The sequence below is a fragment of the Pseudochaenichthys georgianus genome, chromosome 1 (assembly GCF_902827115.2).
Source record: "Pseudochaenichthys georgianus chromosome 1, fPseGeo1.2, whole genome shotgun sequence".
Taxonomy (NCBI): Eukaryota; Metazoa; Chordata; class Actinopteri; order Perciformes; family Channichthyidae; genus Pseudochaenichthys; species Pseudochaenichthys georgianus.
The window spans coordinates 2,187,923-2,206,188 of NC_047503.1; the positions used below are offsets into that span (position 1 = coordinate 2,187,923).

At 42.8% G+C, this 18,266-nt stretch overlaps 1 protein-coding gene across 1 annotated transcript in view; it reads right to left on the reverse strand.

Moving 5' to 3' along the window:
- The window catches only part of tenm3 (teneurin transmembrane protein 3), a 235,705-nt gene that overhangs the window by 145,547 nt on the left and 71,892 nt on the right, over window positions 1–18,266 (reverse strand). Inside the window, exon 4 of the mRNA XM_071202940.1 lies at window positions 14,611–14,688. The gene's annotated coding sequence lies outside the window, so the exon portion shown is untranslated. The remainder of the gene's footprint in view (window positions 1–14,610; window positions 14,689–18,266) is intronic.

The window sequence follows — 18,266 nt, forward strand, 5'->3', positions numbered from 1 at the left end:
TTGGAAAATAGCTGGAAATAAGGTCTGTGGAAAACGAACCTGTTAGGTATAAAAGTCGCGGCGCGCCACTGCTCCATTGATTTGATTTGTGTGTCTTAACCTCCTTCTCTCTAAAATCAACCACCAGCTATTTGAATTTGACGACAGCAATACACCAAGCATCATTCATTCAAACACAGATGCCTCCCCCCTTTCTCTTACTGGAGTCTTGCATTCCAGCAGCCTGATATACTGTACAGTCCGCCCATCAGTACAGCCTCATCCAGGGTGTAATGATGTAGCCTGGTCTCGGTGATGATGTTGGCCCAGTGGTCTCTGATCTCCCAATGTTGGGTTAGCTTCAATTCATCCATTTTATTTTCCAGCTGTCAGAGCATAGCCAGTAGCATGCTGGCTGGCCTTGGGTTAGCTTGACTCTTATCCTCCTCTGCCCTCTCTTCCTGGAGTGTTCACACACTGCAAACAGACATAACCGGCTTCAACTCCACTGAGGAGATGAAGCATGTCAGCAGACTAAAGAATCTGGTGTGTGTAGCCATGACAACACTTGAGATGTTTCTATCATGTTTCCCACATGGTTTCAATCATTCCAGGTTTGACTGGTGCTCTTTTAATGCCATCTCATTCCACTCTTTTCTTTTGAAATAGTTTAATAACCCCGACTGGAGAGGTAGAGTAACCAACTCTTTATATTCTCAAAACAGTAGTGGATAGAAAAGTCCATTAAGGACAATTGTTTTGGGTGCAATGCTAAGTGAGATGAGGCTGTCTTGTTCGTAATAAAACTGTGTTTTTTAAATACTGGGTGTATTAAAAACCTCTGAAACATTGGACTCAGTTTACCTGAGGGCAGGACTTCCCACCAGCATCTGTTTAGTGCTAGCTGTAACCCGAGGTGCTGCTGGATCCAGTGCTAACACAGGAACAGATACCCTGAGCCGTTGGAGTGAGGGGTTGTGGGGTGGGGTGAAGGTGTGGGTGGGGAGAGAGGGAAGGTCGCCTATGGTTAACAATGACTCCATTTATTCACGAACCCAGCCTCCTCTCATTCTCTTCTTTCTCCCCACATCTTCAATCCCTCCTTTCTCACTTTTCTCTCATCTTTATCTTCAACTCTCCCTCTCTGTCCCTCTCATTTGAATGTCCTCAATGTTTCATGACTTCAGACATTTCAGATCATATCAAATGGATTTTCAGGTATTTTTAAAGGTTACATTTATTTTCCCGTTTCAGTGCTTAGCCCAGTTCACTATTTTGCTCCCTCTTTGGCCTGTTATCACCCCCCGCCTCCTTCCTGTTCAGGTAGCAGCTTCCAACTGGCCACAGCATAAAGGACCACTTGTGTGTGTGTGTGTGTGTGTGTGTGTGTGTGTGTGTGTGTGTGTGTGTGTGTGTGTGTGTGTGTGTGTGTGTGTGTGTGTGTGTGTGTGTGTGTGTGTGTGTGTGTGTGTGTGTGTGTGTGTGTGTGTGTGTGTGTGTGTGTGTGTGTGTGTCTCATGTGTCAGTGTGTGTCTTATGTGTCAGCGTGTCTCAATGCATCAAGAGCTACATTTGAGGCATGTGTGTTCCTCTACATCCTGCTAAAGCAGCTTTTATGTATGAGCCTGTACAGTATGATGGTGGCTTTGAGGGGGAGGGCAGCTGCACTGAAACAACTGAATAGTTGACTTTAATTAAATGTATTATGTCAACAGATTTCACATAACTGTATCAGGTTAGTTGAAAGCAATGATATGAACTTGAAATAAAAAATATTAAGGTCAACTTATTATTGCTTTCAACTAACCTAATACAGACATGTGATATCTATTGACATAATACATTTAATGAAAGCCCATTATCCATTTCATCATTTTAATAACTTCCTCAGGTTAAAAGTAAAATGGCAGGAATCTATGGAGCTGAATCTGGGATAAAGTTTTGATCATTCGAAAATTCAATCTTTTTGAGAGTTCAAATGTTGATCCTGAACTTTGAAAATAAAAATGATGTATTAAAAAAAAAAGTATTTTAAAAGGTTTTTAATATTGAATATTATTAATATTCAGTTGAGCAATTTTTCTGATGACATTTATTTTCTTCACATTTATTTATATTTTTTAATTTGAGTCATGATTTCAGGATCAAAACTTGAACTTTCAAATACATTAGATTTGTGTTTTTAGGGGACATGGAGAAGTTTGGACAACCCTGATGTAGTATGAGCAGCAATGTACTATTGATGTGTGAAAGGGGATTTGATTGCACGACATTGTAAAATGTCTAAGTAATTTCAAATAGTTTGAAATAAAAAAGCCTGAACATATTTGAAAGCATTGTTACGTGCTCTGTGTTTTTCTCTGTCTCTCTGCTGCGCAGGTGCACCTGATCCGCCCCTGGCTCCGCCTCCCCCAGGTGTCCTAATTACATTCAGCTGGGGACGACTTAAAAAGGGAGAAGCTGGAGGAGAAGAGTTCTCTTTTCCCGCCCTGAAACCGAGGGACTACGACCGTGGCTTTCCTCTCATATATATTTATGCTGTATTTTTTGTGTGAACTCTGGAGGATATTAGTATAGGTTTCATCCGTGAAGAGAACACCTCTCCAACGTGCCAGACGCCATCGAATGTGAGCATTTGCCCACTCAAGTCGGTTACGATGACGAACCGGAGTCAGGTGGAGACCCCGATGAGGACGACGAGCATGCAGATGAGCTTCCCTGAGACGTTTTCTGACAGTTTGTGCAGAGATTCTTTGGTTATGCAAACCGATTGTTGCAGCAGCTGTCCGAGTGGCTGGTCTCAGACCATCTTGGAGGTGAACATGCTGGATGTGGAGGTCCTGGGCTGGTGTGGTTACACGTGGTCTGCGGTTGTGAGGCCGGTTGGATGTACTGCCAAATTCTCTGAAACGCCTTTCTGCCGGTAGGCACGCATGTGAGTTACGGCTGTGCTACAAATAAACGCCCGTCGATAACTAAATTCTGTGTTTGGCGTGGTTGTTTTTATGTTGCGGGTCTTCCCACGAGCCACTACCGCTTGGTAGGGGGACGGGTCGTAACAAGCATATTTATTCAAAAATAAGTGTTATACTGTAACAACAACATAACCATTGATGTATTAAGAGATTGTGGTAGCACTACATCTTAACAAAAGGAAGTTATTGAATTTCTATGAGTATATATTTTCGGTGTTGCAGTTATTCCTGTCCCCAAAAAAACTATAATCACCAGCCTCAATGACTACCGCCCAGTAGCACTCACCTCCATCATTATGAAGTGCTTTGAGCGGTTAGTCAAAACCTTCATCCCCTCCTCCCTCCCTGACTCTCTGGACCCCCTGCAGTTTGCCTACAGAGCTAACAGGTCCACAGACGACGCCATAGCCCTCACCATCCACACTGCCCTCTCACACCTGGACCAGAGGAACACTTATGTGAGAATGCTGTTCATTGATTACAGTTCAGCTTTCAACACCATTGTGCCCTCCAAGCTGGTCATCAAGCTCAGAGACCTCGGGCTCAACAGCGCCCTCTGTGACTGGATCGTGAACTTCCTGACGGGCAGACCCCAGGCAGTGCATCCTCAACACCGGAGCCCCTCAAGGCTGCGTGCTCAGCCCTCTCCTCTACTCCCTGTTCACACATGACTGCGTGGTCACACACAGCTCCAACACCATCGTGAAGTTTGCCAATGACATGACCGTCATTGGCCAGATCACCGACGGCGACGAGATGGCGTACAGAGAGGAGGTCGAAATCCTGACATCCTGGTGCCAGGATAACAACCTCCATCTCAACGTCAGCAAAACCAAGCAGCTGCTTGTGGATTACAGGAAGCAGCAGGGAGAGGGCCACGCCCCCATCGCCATCAATGGGACTACGGTGGAGAGAGTCAGCAGCTTCAGGTTCCTCGGTGTCCACATCACTGAGGACCTGACATAGACTCATCACTGAGGACCTGACATAGACTCATCACTGAGGACCTGAGATGGACTCATCACTGAGGACCTGACATAGACTCATCACTGAGGACCTGAGTTGGACTCATCACTGAGGACCTGACATAGACTCATCACTGAGGACCTGACATAGACTCATCACTGAGGACCTGAGATGGACTCATCACTGAGGACCTGACATAGACTCATCACTGAGGACCTGAGTTGGACTCATCACTGAGGACCTGACATAGACTCATCACTGAGGACCTGACATAGACTCATCACTGAGGACCTGAGATGGACTCATCACTGAGGACCTGACATAGACTCATCACTGAGGACCTGACATAGACTCATCACTGAGGACCTGACATAGACTCATCACTGAGGACCTGAGTTGGACTCATCACTGAGGACCTGACATAGACTCATCACTGAGGACCTGAGTTGGACTCATCACTGAGGACCTGACATAGACTCATCACTGAGGACCTGACATAGACTCATCACTGAGGACCTGAGATGGACTCATCACTGAGGACCTGACATGGACTCTTCACACAAACACCATCACCAAAACAGCTCGACAGCGGCTCTTCTTCCTCCGCAGGCTGAGGAGGTTCAACATGGACTCCAGGATACTCTGCAACTTCTACAGGTGCTCCATAGAGAGCATCCTGACCTTCTACAGGTGCACCATAGAGAGGATCCTGACCTTCTACAGGTGCTCCATAGAGAGCATCCTGACCTTCTACAGGTGCTCTATAGAGAGGATCCTGACCTTCTACAGGTGCTCCATAGAGAGGATCCTGACCTTCTACAGGTGCTCCATAGAGAGGATCCTGACCTTCTACAGGTGCACCATAGAGAGGATCCTGACCTTCTACAGGTGCTCCATAGAGAGGATCCTGACCTTCTACAGGTGCCCCATAGAGAGCATCCTGACCTTCTACAGGTGCACCCTAGAGAGGATCCTGACCTTCTACAGGTGCACCATAGAGAGGATCCTGACCTTCTACAGGTGCTCCATAGAGAGGATCCTGACCTTCTACAGGTGCTCCATAGAGAGGATCCTGACCTTCTACAGGTGCTCCATAGAGAGGATCCTGACCTTCTACAGGTGCACCATAGAGAGGATCCTGACCTTCTACAGGTGCTCCATAGAGAGCATCCTGACCTTCTACAGGTGCACCCTAGAGAGGATCCTGACCTTCTACAGGTGCACCCTAGAGAGGATCCTGACCTTCTACAGGTGCCCCATAGAGAGGATCCTGACCTTCTACAGGTGCACCCTAGAGAGGATCCTGACCTTCTACAGGTGCACCATAGAGAGCATCCTGACCTTCTACAGGTGCACCCTAGAGAGGATCCTGACCTTCTACAGGTGCTCCATAGAGAGGATCCTGACCTTCTACAGGTAAGGCTTTACAGAAGGTGGTGAAAACTGCACGGCACATCACTCCTCTCCCTCCTCCAGCTGCAGATTGTGACCAATTCTTGATGTTTAGCTCGGATGACGGCGCGTATCGAACTGTTCTGATAAAAAGGACTCTGTAGCTCGTTGTCTACCTTGCTATGATTGTAAAGTCATGTTGTTTGTATTTTTACAACGTTATGTTCATGAGTTATTGATCCGCGAAATTCAAATCTGTCAATAACTCGGCTCAGAGGGACGTGCATGTCCCCTCGCTCTGAGTGTTCTCTTGAGGTGTCTTCACTTATGTGAAACCCGTGCCTCTTGCCAAGCACTGATGCTATATCTTTATATTTAAGGCCAAGCTCAAAGTGAAATCGATGAACCGCTCCATTGTTGTGGTGTCTGTGTTGCCGAACTGACTGAAGTACATTGAGCTAAATGAAAAGTGTTGCGAGATCTCGCGAAGGTTTAGGGTTATCTCGCAAAACATTTTATTTTCTTCTCCATGTGCCCTAGGGCGCTCCGTAGGAAACACATTAAAGGAAACACAAAATACTTTGAGATGACTTGACCCGTCTCATTTTGTTTCTTGCCATCGCAGTGATTGTTGCTGCCGTGCTGAGTGGTAGAGAGTTCCTAACAATCTGGGGAACGCTGCTACTCTACTGTAACCTTCTGATGTGTAACACATTAAGCAGACACATGGATGTACGTATTGATGTTTCCTTTGCCAGTATGAACTTGTCCAATATGGGTGTCATTCCAAAGTGTATTTAATAAAAAGTGTTGCTTTGCTTTGTGTTTGTCTGACATGGGTGAGCTTGAGCTGTTCATTGTTACAAAGACACATTTATTATCACAAGCCTGACTGATGAATTCAGAATGACTTATTGAGAGTGAGAGAAAGTCAGTTATTAAAAAGTAACAGTGAATACATATAAAGAGTGAAAAAAGGAAACTTCAGAGCTGTTCTATATTTTTGTGCGTTTCAGGCCAAAAATAAACTTAAATGTTTTCATCTACTCAACGTTTGAAATCCCCATAATTGTTCTGTAAAGCAGATCACTGAGTTTGTGCATATCATATCATTTCTATAAAGCATATCCCTTGCAAGCTAAAATGGAAAATGTGCATATACTGTATGGCAGAATCCACAGAGACCCACGTGATGAAGGCCTACCTAGCTTTCCCAGAGTACCTTTAGAGAAACAACACTGACTTTGAATACATTGGATTGTGTTTTCTTCCCATAACAGAGCACATTAATGCACTACTTGTAACCAGTGGGGCTCTTTGTAACATCAAGCCATTTAGTTCCCTCTACAGCCTCTGCTGTTCATGTGGCAAATCACAACACCATGAAAACAGACCAAGCAGAGCGCATTCCAAGATCAACCAACAAGTGTTGAGCTGCTGTTTGTGGAACTGAAATGTGATCACCTCCCTGAAACTGGTAGTCTTTCTAATTCATGACAGCTGTCACACAAGGATGTAACTTGCTGCGTGGTAGTTCCACAGCCTGAAACTGATGACTAATATATTGCCAGGGTTGGGTTGTAACGGAATACATGTAACGGCGTTACGTAATCAGAATACAAAAATCAAGTAACTGTATTCAGCTCGCGTTACATTTAAAAAACGAGTAATCTGATTACAGTTACTTTCGTAAACCTGAAGTGAATACATTTTGGATTACTTATTGGAATTATTGGTGGAAAGATTTCCTCTCAACATGTAATATGCATTACTAAAGGTACAGCCGAATCATCACAGCGCACAAAACCTATTACCGCCGCAGATGGACCAAAAAGGGGAGCTTTTGAAAAAAATGTGCGGGTCCGCTCGCTCAGTGAAACGATAACAACGAAACATGGAGGAACAAAAGTCTGCGTTTAAATCGTGTGTGTTGTTAAAACACATCAACCTGCGGTCGCTCTTTAGCCTTTCTAATGATTCTGAAGGTACACACAGTGAAGGCGGTGCGTGAAAGGCACTGCATGCTCGTCTTCTCAGAGGCTGAGTTAACCCTCCCGCTGCCTCCTGGCGCTGCAGAGATGTCATGAAGTGAAGGAGGTGTTCCTTCTATAAAGCAGCTGCGGGCAGCAGATACTGTGAGAGTCACGGACATGAATTCATAGATCAAGGCAGACTGGTGCACACACTCTCCTCTCCTGTGTTGCCAATCCGGTGCTTAAACAAATATAGCTCTACACCCCTGGCCGAAATGTCCTTAAAATGAAGTCCGAGTTCGACATTTTAATCCATGTCCTGCCAACACTGGCAGGACAGAAGGCGACACGCCCGTTCTAAGCCGTGTCCCTCACTCCTCACATCCCAAGCTGCATCCCCAAAAAGTGTATTATGTTGTTACATCGTTTCAGATGTGATGTTTCAGTTGTGCTCTTGATAAGCCATTAAAACAGTAAAAACATGTTCAGTTTCCTTTTGCTTTTTGTGTCTCCTGTTCACCAAAACATACCCATCTGTGATCCAAAAGTGATCTGATTACGTTACTTTTTTTAAGACACGTAACTGTAACTGTATTCAGATTACTTTCAGAGCCATGTAATCCGTAACTGATTACATTTACAAAGTAACCCTCCCAACCCTGTCTATTGCTTTAAGAGGTGCTGTGATCTCTGGTTCCAAAAACTAACTGTCTTGTCCCGACCCCGGTTGTAACGAGGTTTCCCTATCCATTGATGTTTAGTGAATGTAACTGCAGCAGGCACATGTGCAATCTGTAAACCATACATGATCAAAGAAGAAAGTCACTGATGCAGAGCCTCGATGGTACTCCATCTCTTTCTCTGTCCTACACACTTTATGAGACCACATGTATTGTTCACTGATCACAATGCTTTGGCCAAATGCATTTAGGTAGTTTACGTACATCCCAACATTTGCTAAATCCTGAATTTACAGTATCCTAACCCAGGTCAAATGTTGAACACAGGCATTTATGAAACCACTCATCCACTGCAGATGATGATTATGAGAGCTTGATGCAGCACAAAATACATGACATATTTATCATAGGAGGACGTTTTCATATACACTACACTCTTATTTGTTAAAGAAATTAAAGTGTGGTGATTGTCTTGTTAATCAATGAAGGTTCATCTTAATCTTAATGGTTTGATACACATAGACTGAGATGTATTTACATACTAATGTGAAGCTACCATCTCTGTACTGTGTGTTGATTCTTCTTCATCTCCCTGTGATGGCATGAATCAAAGTGAAGGCATGTTTATCTTGCAGCTCGTCATGTTCCGCCCTGACAGCCTGCTCATCGTGCTGTGTTGCTACGTTTCCTGAAACAAGGTGGCGCTCATGTGTTCAAGGAAATGTCTGGATATGTTAGTGGGATACATTCTGAGTATCATATTATTCCACTACTAAAGATTATGATGACATTCCTGTAACACATGTGAAGCAGAAGTTGCCATGGTGATCTAGAGAAGTTGAAATAGAGACACCTTTTTGGCAGAGAAAACTCCACATTCCTCTGTAAGCCACTAATCTCACGCTGTAATACACCCCTCTCCTGCACCTCTGGCCTTTCAACACTTTGTTCTGAAGCGGCCCACTGTCGGAGAGGACTGGCTACATTACAGGGTGATGACAGAAACGTGCAATACAATATGACAATGGCCTCACTCACATCTGGAACAATAAGGCAGTATTTGGATCGACAGATAAGAAATACAGCAAATGACTGCCATACGTTTCACATAAGAGCTGTTCTCTGCTCATGTGTTGTGTCCAGTGGTGTGATGTAACAAAGTCAATGTACTCAAGTACTGTACTTAAGTAAAACATGTAAGTACTTGTACTTTACTTAGTTTTTTTTAATTATACTACTTTATACTTTTTACTCCACAACATTTATTTTACATATTGAGTAACTAGTTACTTTGCAGATTAAGGTTAATACAACATCTTAATTGACACATACATTAAAATACATACTTATAGGCTAAGCTACCCTGTGTTCTATAAAGTAATTGAAATGAACTTATTATGAACCCAATAAGTTTAATAATAATAAGTATTTTTTATTTTGGTACTAAAAGCATATTTTCATTAAAATATTAGTTTTACTTTCCAACATTTTTAATGCAGTACTTTAAACTTGTAACTGAATATTTTACTGTAGTATTGTTACTTTTACTTAAGTGATCCTAAGTAAATAATCTGAGTACTTCCTCCACTTCTGGTTGTGTTTATCTGTTGGTGCTGTAACTGGTTTGTTGTTACAGTCTTCTAAATACATACATGTGTACATCCGTTTTCACTGGCTTTCATCACTATGAGAGACACATGAGAGTTTCTTATAGGTGTGTGTTGGTAGAGGGATGCAGATAGTATCTGTGGAGTGGGGAGAGTGGATCTGACTGAGGATAGGCACACTGGTTCTGGGAAGGCAGGCATGAGTTGCAAAAGCACTCATGCCTGCTTGCTGCCCCCCCTTCGTGACCCCTGCTGTAATGCTCTGAAGCTTCAAAGACTAAAAAGCCAAGGGGGATAGAGAGGATTACAACATTACCATAGAATGCCAGAGAATCAACTTTATTGAAGCAAGACAATGCAGAATTCTTTTAAAATATGATACTCAGTCTGCAGGGACCTAGCCTGGGAAGGGTAGCTGGAGAGATGCCAGTTCACCTCATGACCACTGCCCAGCGGTCCATGAGCAAGGCCTGGAGCACCTGCTTTATCACTCTGACATTTCCCCACAGCATGACATAACATGTTTGTATTAACACTAACCCTCAAAGGGATTGTATAATTAGTATCATACTTATACTTAGTATACTTCTATATCATTATCACCTCTGGCGTGCAGAGTCTCACTGCTCCGTAGTTGTATTTTCTGCCTCTCTATAATAATGAATACTTTGCACAACAGCTACCTTGCACATCTGTAACGTATATACTATCCTATGAATATATGTTTCTGCTACCATAAGTATATCTTTCTGCTGCAGTATTTTGGTCTTTCTATCTATCCATCCATCCATCCATCCATCCATCCATCCGTCCATCTATCTGTCTGTCTGTCTGTCTGTCTGTCTGTCTGTCTATCTATCTGTTAGTACCCCTGTTATTCTAAATGCAGATTTCAGCAGCAGCAGCATGGCAGTGGGGGACACAGTTTCTTTCCTGCTCTGTGGAGCCTCAGAGAGAAACATAAATGTGACTAATAGGAGTGAGATGGAGAGAGGCAGCAACTGTAAGTAACAGGTTAAGCTGCAAAGACCAGGGAAAAGAAAGGAAGACAAAGCATCACTCTGAAGACAGACGTGTGGGGAATCTCCTATTTTCTCTATAAGACAATGCAAACATGTCAAAAATAAATGTTGGGTTTTGTCACATGGCAATGTACTGTTTCAGTCCACTTAACAAGGTACATGTTGAATGAGCTCACAGTAAGAGTGATCGGTGGAAGAGCCAAGACTGAAACACATGACACGTTGTGTTATGATTAGTGCTGCGTACCTGGACTCACATTCAGGTTCAGGTCCGGACTCAAGTCCAGAGGTTCAGGTTCAGGTCCGGACTTATAAGTCCGGACCTGAACCCATGGCTTGTGTCAAGTTGTGTGAGTAACTAAAGTGAACTTATTGTGAGCTAATTATCAATTGAAAATTAACTCATAATCAACTCAAATTCAAACTCATCAGGTTTATTGTGCTCCCTTGCAACTTGTGTCTACATTTCTCTACAAAGTACAAATGTGCCACTTAGTCTACAAATGACTTATGACAGCAACTACAGTGAACTACTACAAAGTTCAAACATTTATTTCATTTACCAAACTAAAGTAACCAAACAGTCCCTGAGCTGACTGAGCCTAAATCCCTAAAACGTTGCTGAAAGGTAGAGTGTAGAGTAGACTATACGCATCACACTGTTACACACCTAATATACAGTATAGGCTACACTCTAGTGACTGTACAGTCAGAGTGTACTGTACTGTCTGTGCACCATGTATTTTCTACAACTCTACAATACATACTGTTAGAAATTAAAATCAATGTTGATATGGCGTAATTTTGAATTAAAAACACTAATTTAAATCACTTTTATTCTGAAAAAACCGAAAGTTCACACTATTAACTTAAAACTTTTATTCTGAAAATTCTTCACTTCCGGTTAGCATTAGCATGTGGCGAAATTCTACGTTTTCAAACCGTAAATCGAAGGTGAAATGACATGTGATGTTGTACACTGAGCACACTGGGATTAGCACTCATTTATTGACGCTGAATAACGTTTATCAGGGAATGTTTAAATAACCACAGACACCAGAATATACGTAAGTGCTAGTTTTTTTGCGAGTCCAAGTACCGGTTCCTGACGTTCCGGTTTTAACCGGACTTGAACCGAAACTTTTTACAAGTCCAGTACCGGTTCGGCGTACCGGTACGCAGCACTAGTTATGATGGTCTGGAATGATGAGGGGCCAGAATAGAAGCTGACCCTCATCCGTTTACCCGCTGGAGACTCAAAGTCATTTGAAGCTCTTGGGGCTGGGAATTTCAGCCATTGCCAACTTCAGTCCAATGTAGTTGGTGCAACTGGAACCGGCAGTGTGACACATGTTCACATGTAGAGGAAGCGTGTCAGGCCAAACCACATTATGCACTGTACAAGACAACACATCTGACAGGATGGTCAATGAACTAAACATAAGATATTTGGTAAATGGTTTTTTAAGTTGCCCTTAGATTATATCTCTGCAGATGTGATGGAGGTCCTATTACTTACTTGTCTAATATATTTACTGTGAATAACCACATGGACGTACTGGCTATTCCGAACCATTCTCTTCATTTGCAGAAACACATCTAGGTTTTAGATACCTGACTTTGAATGTCAACTTGACATCATTTGTTGAACAGTCAAGTTAATATTTAGGATTAAAGTAGCTTAAGGGTAATATTTACGTTTCTAATATTAAAACGTTTAAAAAAAACAAGGATAAAGTTGTTATCGGACATTTCAAAAGACAGAGAGAACTCAGCTGACTGTCTCTCCTCTGCGCAGCTGGCCAATGGCAGCTTACAGTTCTCCATGAAAGGTGTAAGGAGAGGGGCCTTCCAAGATATCTGGCAACCCATGATGCATTTCTGTTGTAATATACTGGTCCTTAGGCTGGGTGGAGGTTAAGATGAGTGGCTGGGTGGGGGCTAGGTTCAGGTGAATTTCAGTCGAGAAACAGCTGAAGTGGTAAACAGACTTCCACATGACAGCTTTCAGGTTGCTCCATTGCAATCCTGTAATAAGGTTTCCTTTTTTTGCCTTTCTTGCATTATTTTCTGCTTAAACAGTCACGGTGAAAGTTCCTGACACTTTTATCTGGTTTCAGCTCCTGAGCAGTGCTGGAATATTCCTTCAAAAATGGTATACTATACCATCCCAGGTGTGCAGAGGACAGTGGACAGAGACAGTGTGAGCAGGATGTTGTAGCTACAAGCTAAAGTGATGAGCTGCTGCTAAGCCCTTTCTTTTGACATGGAGTTAGCGTTTCAATTAAAAAATAAATGGACCCACACTCTATTGATTTTTGCAGGAGTTGTCAGTTTAATATTTTCATGCATTTTCCACAACAATGTCCTCTTTTTTGTTATTGTTGTTTTTTCCCCCCCAAAATAAAACCTTTGTTTTTAAAATGGAAAGTAAGTGTTACGCCTGGATCCACCACGTCCATTTGCGCCACTCTAGCCAGACGCGCCGCTTCGCGGCTCAGAAGCATCTCGGCGCTGGGCTCCGCTAAAAATACGCGGCTGGTCTATTTTTTAGGGGGACGCGAGGCGTTGCATAGCGTTGGGCAGGCAGGAAGTGGAACGGTCAGAGCATCCAGTCAATCCCCAAGATAAACTCATTTTGCAGACCCTATCCCTCCGTAGTCTTTCAAGTAGGAGGAGAAATGCCAGCGTGCTCCTCCAGTTTACAGGCACTGTGTACATTATATATATAGAATAACAATGATGATGAATGCATTACCACTAAAATACAGCAACACATCTTTGATTCATGTTGTTTGTAACTGCACTATTACCATTATTATTAACTTTGTCTGTACAAAGTAGCCTAGTTACTTTCTTGTAGTAGTAAATGTCGAGGAAATATGCCCAAATCAACAAAAACTGCGAGCCGGCACGCTAGACACTCCGCTTCTGAAAGGCGCCCGGTGGGGTTTGACGCTGTTGGAGGTCGGAACAAAACCGCGGCGCAGCCGGAAAGCGGGGCAGACGCACCCGGTGGAATCCAGGCGTTGGAGATAACATGAATGTGGATTTTTCTACATTCATTTTTAAATTTGAATTCTTACTTCTTATAATTTCATAGCTGTGATAGCAGTCAGTAGTTGTCCGTATGGAGAGCTGATCCTTGTTAAAGCACGGTCTGGCTCAGAGTGCAATGTGAACACCATGACACAGTCTCATGTTCAGAATACTTTGGATACTAATTAGTGTTCCTGCGGCCTCAAAGCAACGACACAATGTCCTGGGGACATTAGTCACTTTACCTAAAGTATGACAGCAGTATCTTCAATTCAAACAAAGCAGAGTAAGGAGTCTTGATGCTCACAATGTTAATCTGTCAACATGTATACAAATCATGTCACGTTATTAGCACTGCCTAAACAAAGCAGTAGCAGGTAGAGCATTTGGCATCCAGCCATGAGAACTAGATCTGTGGTCCCCTTGCAATGTGCTTTTCTCTGCATTCTCACACACAGTATTATAAATCATGAAAGAACACCGTTTCACACTCTCCATTGTGGAAGTAATGGGAAAAATGTGTGATAATCAGGCTGACACACATACACTGCCGTCAGAGTCCTTCAGCGGAAACAGCTTTTCCTCAAGAGCTGCCTTCCAAAAACACTTGACAAAAACAGAAATTGGCAATTCATTCCTTTACTAGTTCATTTTTTCCCTGCTCGTTTTTTATTGATCGCAATCACTTGTTCTCTGCACATGTTCAAATTGCAGAGCGGGTTTTTGTCTTTTCTTCCCTCCTACTGCGAGAAGAATAGCCTAATCAAGGCTAATTGCTGCTAATCCTCTCACTCTTTAGCGGGAGATTTAGAGAGAGAAAAAGAAAGAACATTTTCAACATAGAATGAACAGGATATGCAGCGAGAAATATTGAAGAGGCAATAACTGAGAGGCAGGCAGACAATGCCAAGCAGTGATCCAGCGAGAAAGACAAGAGCCACAGATGGAGACAGGCAGAGGGTTGGAGGGCCACCTACCAACTTGTTGAGCGGTCTAGCAGTTGAATGGCACTGTTCTGCTGCCAAGTGGTGTCCTTCCCTTCTGTGCTTCCAAAGCTAAGGACAGAAAGACAAGGAAATGAAATGAGAAACAGTCATTCACGCTGTTAACCACCTTCCTGTATGCAGTGCTGTGTGCTTTCAAAAGCAGAGCAGCAATGTGTCATATGAGAACAGACCACATGTCTATGGCCCAGTCAGTGTGCTACACAGGCGTATTTCTTTAAATACTCTATTGTTGTCCACCTAGATGGGTATTTTTTATAAATTATGATTTGTGTCATTTCTATCTCTAATATTGTATGAATGCCTCTTAATTCATGTTTGCCCCTTTACTCTTGCTGTAAAACTGTACATGTCCCCTCTGTTCGACTATTACAGTAAGGCATCCTGACACGTGATCGGGAGCTGATGGAATCATGGTTTCCACGCCAACTGATCCAAGCTGACCTGCATCTTGTATCACGCGATATGTCTGGCCTTTTGATTGAAAGAGGAATTACAGGAACAACATTTTGTAATTGGAATGGAGGATGACATGTCACTGTCACCAACAGACACAATAAGTGGAGCAGGATTAAGCCTATAATTAACGGGGGGGAAACAAATCTAATTGAATTCACACAAGTATTTCTTGATCCTCACCGCTGACAATTACAGTACGGCATACAAACAGGATCAGGTTGGGGCGTAGGGGCTTTATGAATAGTGTGTGCAGTGTTACGGCGGTGATGCACACCGGAGGCAGTGCTCAGTGGAAGCTGTGCAGACTGCAGGTGCAGTATTGTAGCATTGACACAATTGGAACAATGATTTAGTTGACAAGAAACATAAATAAATACTTAAGAGAACAGATGCCCCTCCTGGAGTTGTTGAGAAATGCGTTGTTCAAGGCATACTCAATAAAACATAGCCTGGGTGTTTAAACACATCTTTGAACCAAATGTCTCGGTCCCATTTCCTGTGATGAAGAGATCAAAGCACTAAGTTATACTTGTTTGTTCCAACACTTAAACAATCACTTCTGAAGAGAAATGGTGCCGGATGAGGAAGTGAGGATACATTAGGGAACGAGGCTGAACGTGTGCTGGTAAAACAATATATTCCTGCACTCAGAGGTGTCCAGTGTCCCCTTTGTAGGGTGACTCATAACTGAGCATGAATATTTCATTATTTCATGAATTTATATGGTGTCTGAGTCTGATAGCTGTTTTCTATGCAAGGTTAAGCACACATGAGCAGGGTCAAGAGGTGGGAAGTAACTAAGTATATTTAATCAAGTACTGTACTTCACTTGAGTATTTCCATTTCGTAGTACTTTAAACTTCTACTCTACTACATTTAGTAGGGAAATAATGTTATTTTACTCAACGACAACACTTAGTTGATAACAATTTATTAAACCGCTTTGCTATTTTTAACAAATAAATACTTGATCCACCACTGGCAGTGTCCACCTCTAAGCGTTGACGAAGCAGCTGCTCTAACACAAGGATTAGTGTAGCGCTGTTCAGGAGGAGCAGGGTGCGACCGCACAGACCACCTGAGTCACAGACATCAGCAACATGTTTAAAGCCTTTCAATAGAAACCCATAGAGGTTGAGGAGAACACACACATGTTGTACAGACACACACACAGACACACACACCAGAGACCAGGGACGTCCAAGTCTTCAATGTGACATTGAGCAAATCAGATTGGAGGGAGAACAGTGTTGGATAAACAAATGGCTCCTCTACAGTGCGGCCCCCTCTCCCCCACCCTCTCATTAATCAGGAGAAGAGCTTTTAGAGAGCAGAGAGGGGTGCGTGTTTACTCACTAATGCATGTCAACAGCCACATCTACTCCATGGCGATGAAGAAACAACTATTTACCCATAACCACTCTTCACATGGGAAATCCAACTTTTTCACCACAGCCACAAAGCGTATTAGCAGCAGGGTACGACCCCCACATGGAGGGACTTATGAAACACATTCTGAATATTATCAGGGTGCATGCGTGGGGTAGGGCTCAGGTCTTCCTTAAAATGAGTAAAATGACTATTTCTGTATTAAAGTTGAGGGAAGAAATGAGCCCTATCTGTGACAAATATAATTCCATAAAAGGATACGATCAGTGTGATGAATGCTGTCATATTAGTAAACTAAAGCATGTTAACTCTGAAAGGTGGAGATCCTCAGTTAGGCCTAGTTCTAAACAGTGTATTAACTGCGTGACATAAAAAACAGGAAGTACTTGAGAAAAAACACATTCATCACCAGCGCGATCAACTTTGATTCATGCAACTGCTTACAAGAGGAACACCCGGCGAACACGTTGATACAGGGTAAACATCATTCATCTGCATTTCAGTCGATCTTAGAGGACACGAATAATACTTTTTGGGGAAATGATTTTGCAAATGACTTGTGCTCTCCAACAGTGTACTGTAGTTATATCATGCATATATACCTAATATACTACTGTAGTTATATCATGCATATATACCTAATATACTACTGTAGTTATATCATGCATATATACCTAATATACTACTGTAGTTATATCATGCATATATACCTAATATACTACTGTAGTTATATCATGCATATGATGTACTACAGTGTTGTAGCCAATTCACGAGCCCAAGTCACTCTCGAGTCCCCACTTTTCGAGTCCGAGTCCAAGTCCGAGTCACCTAGGGAGAGTCGGAGTCGAGTCCGAGTCTGAGTCCAAGTCTGAGTCCAAGTCACCTAGGGAGAGTCGGAGTCGAGTCCGAGTCCAAGTCTGAGTCCAAGTCTGAGTCCAAGTCTGAGTCCAAGTCACCTAGGGAGAGTCGGAGTCGAGTCCGAGTCCAAGTCTGAGTCCGAGTCACCCAAGAAGTGTCCGAGTTGAGTCCGAGTCATCATTACCTGTGTTCGAGTCCGAGTCACCCAAGAACAGTCCAAGTCCGAGTCACAAGTCTTCATGTATTAATCTTAGTGGATATATGTGTTGAAATGTAGCTGCTCTTACATAGCTTTTATTTATTACACACATACACACACACACGCACGCACACACACACAAACACACGCACACGCACACACACACGCACAGACACAGACACAGACACACACACACACACACACACACACACACACACGCACGCACGCACGCACGCACGCACACACACACACACACACACAACCACAATGTAACATCTACAGTGTTTGCAGTTCACCAGGTCGTGATCTGTTTTACATCTTATGCTAAATATTATCACAGCACTTCAAACTAGAATAACCAAATAAAGTGTATTATCATTCTTCAATCAAGGTGAGGATTAAAATGTACTTGTATATGAAGGAAATGTAGTTGGACTTGTTAAGTGCATTCACAGAAAATAGTTGTATAACTGTTCAAGGTTCAAACGGTGTTGTAATTGGACAGCACCAGAAATCAGCTGTAGTCCCATTATGTTAGAATTAAACAACACATATATATATATATATATATACATATATTGTAATAATTTGCTGTTTTTCTTTTCATGAGTATTTCAAACTGCTAGTTACGACTTCGACCCTTTCACTATTGAAATAGTTCTTCAGCCACAGATTCATCATCAGAAAGAAGAGACTCATTGCCGATGGAACTGACAGAGGAGAT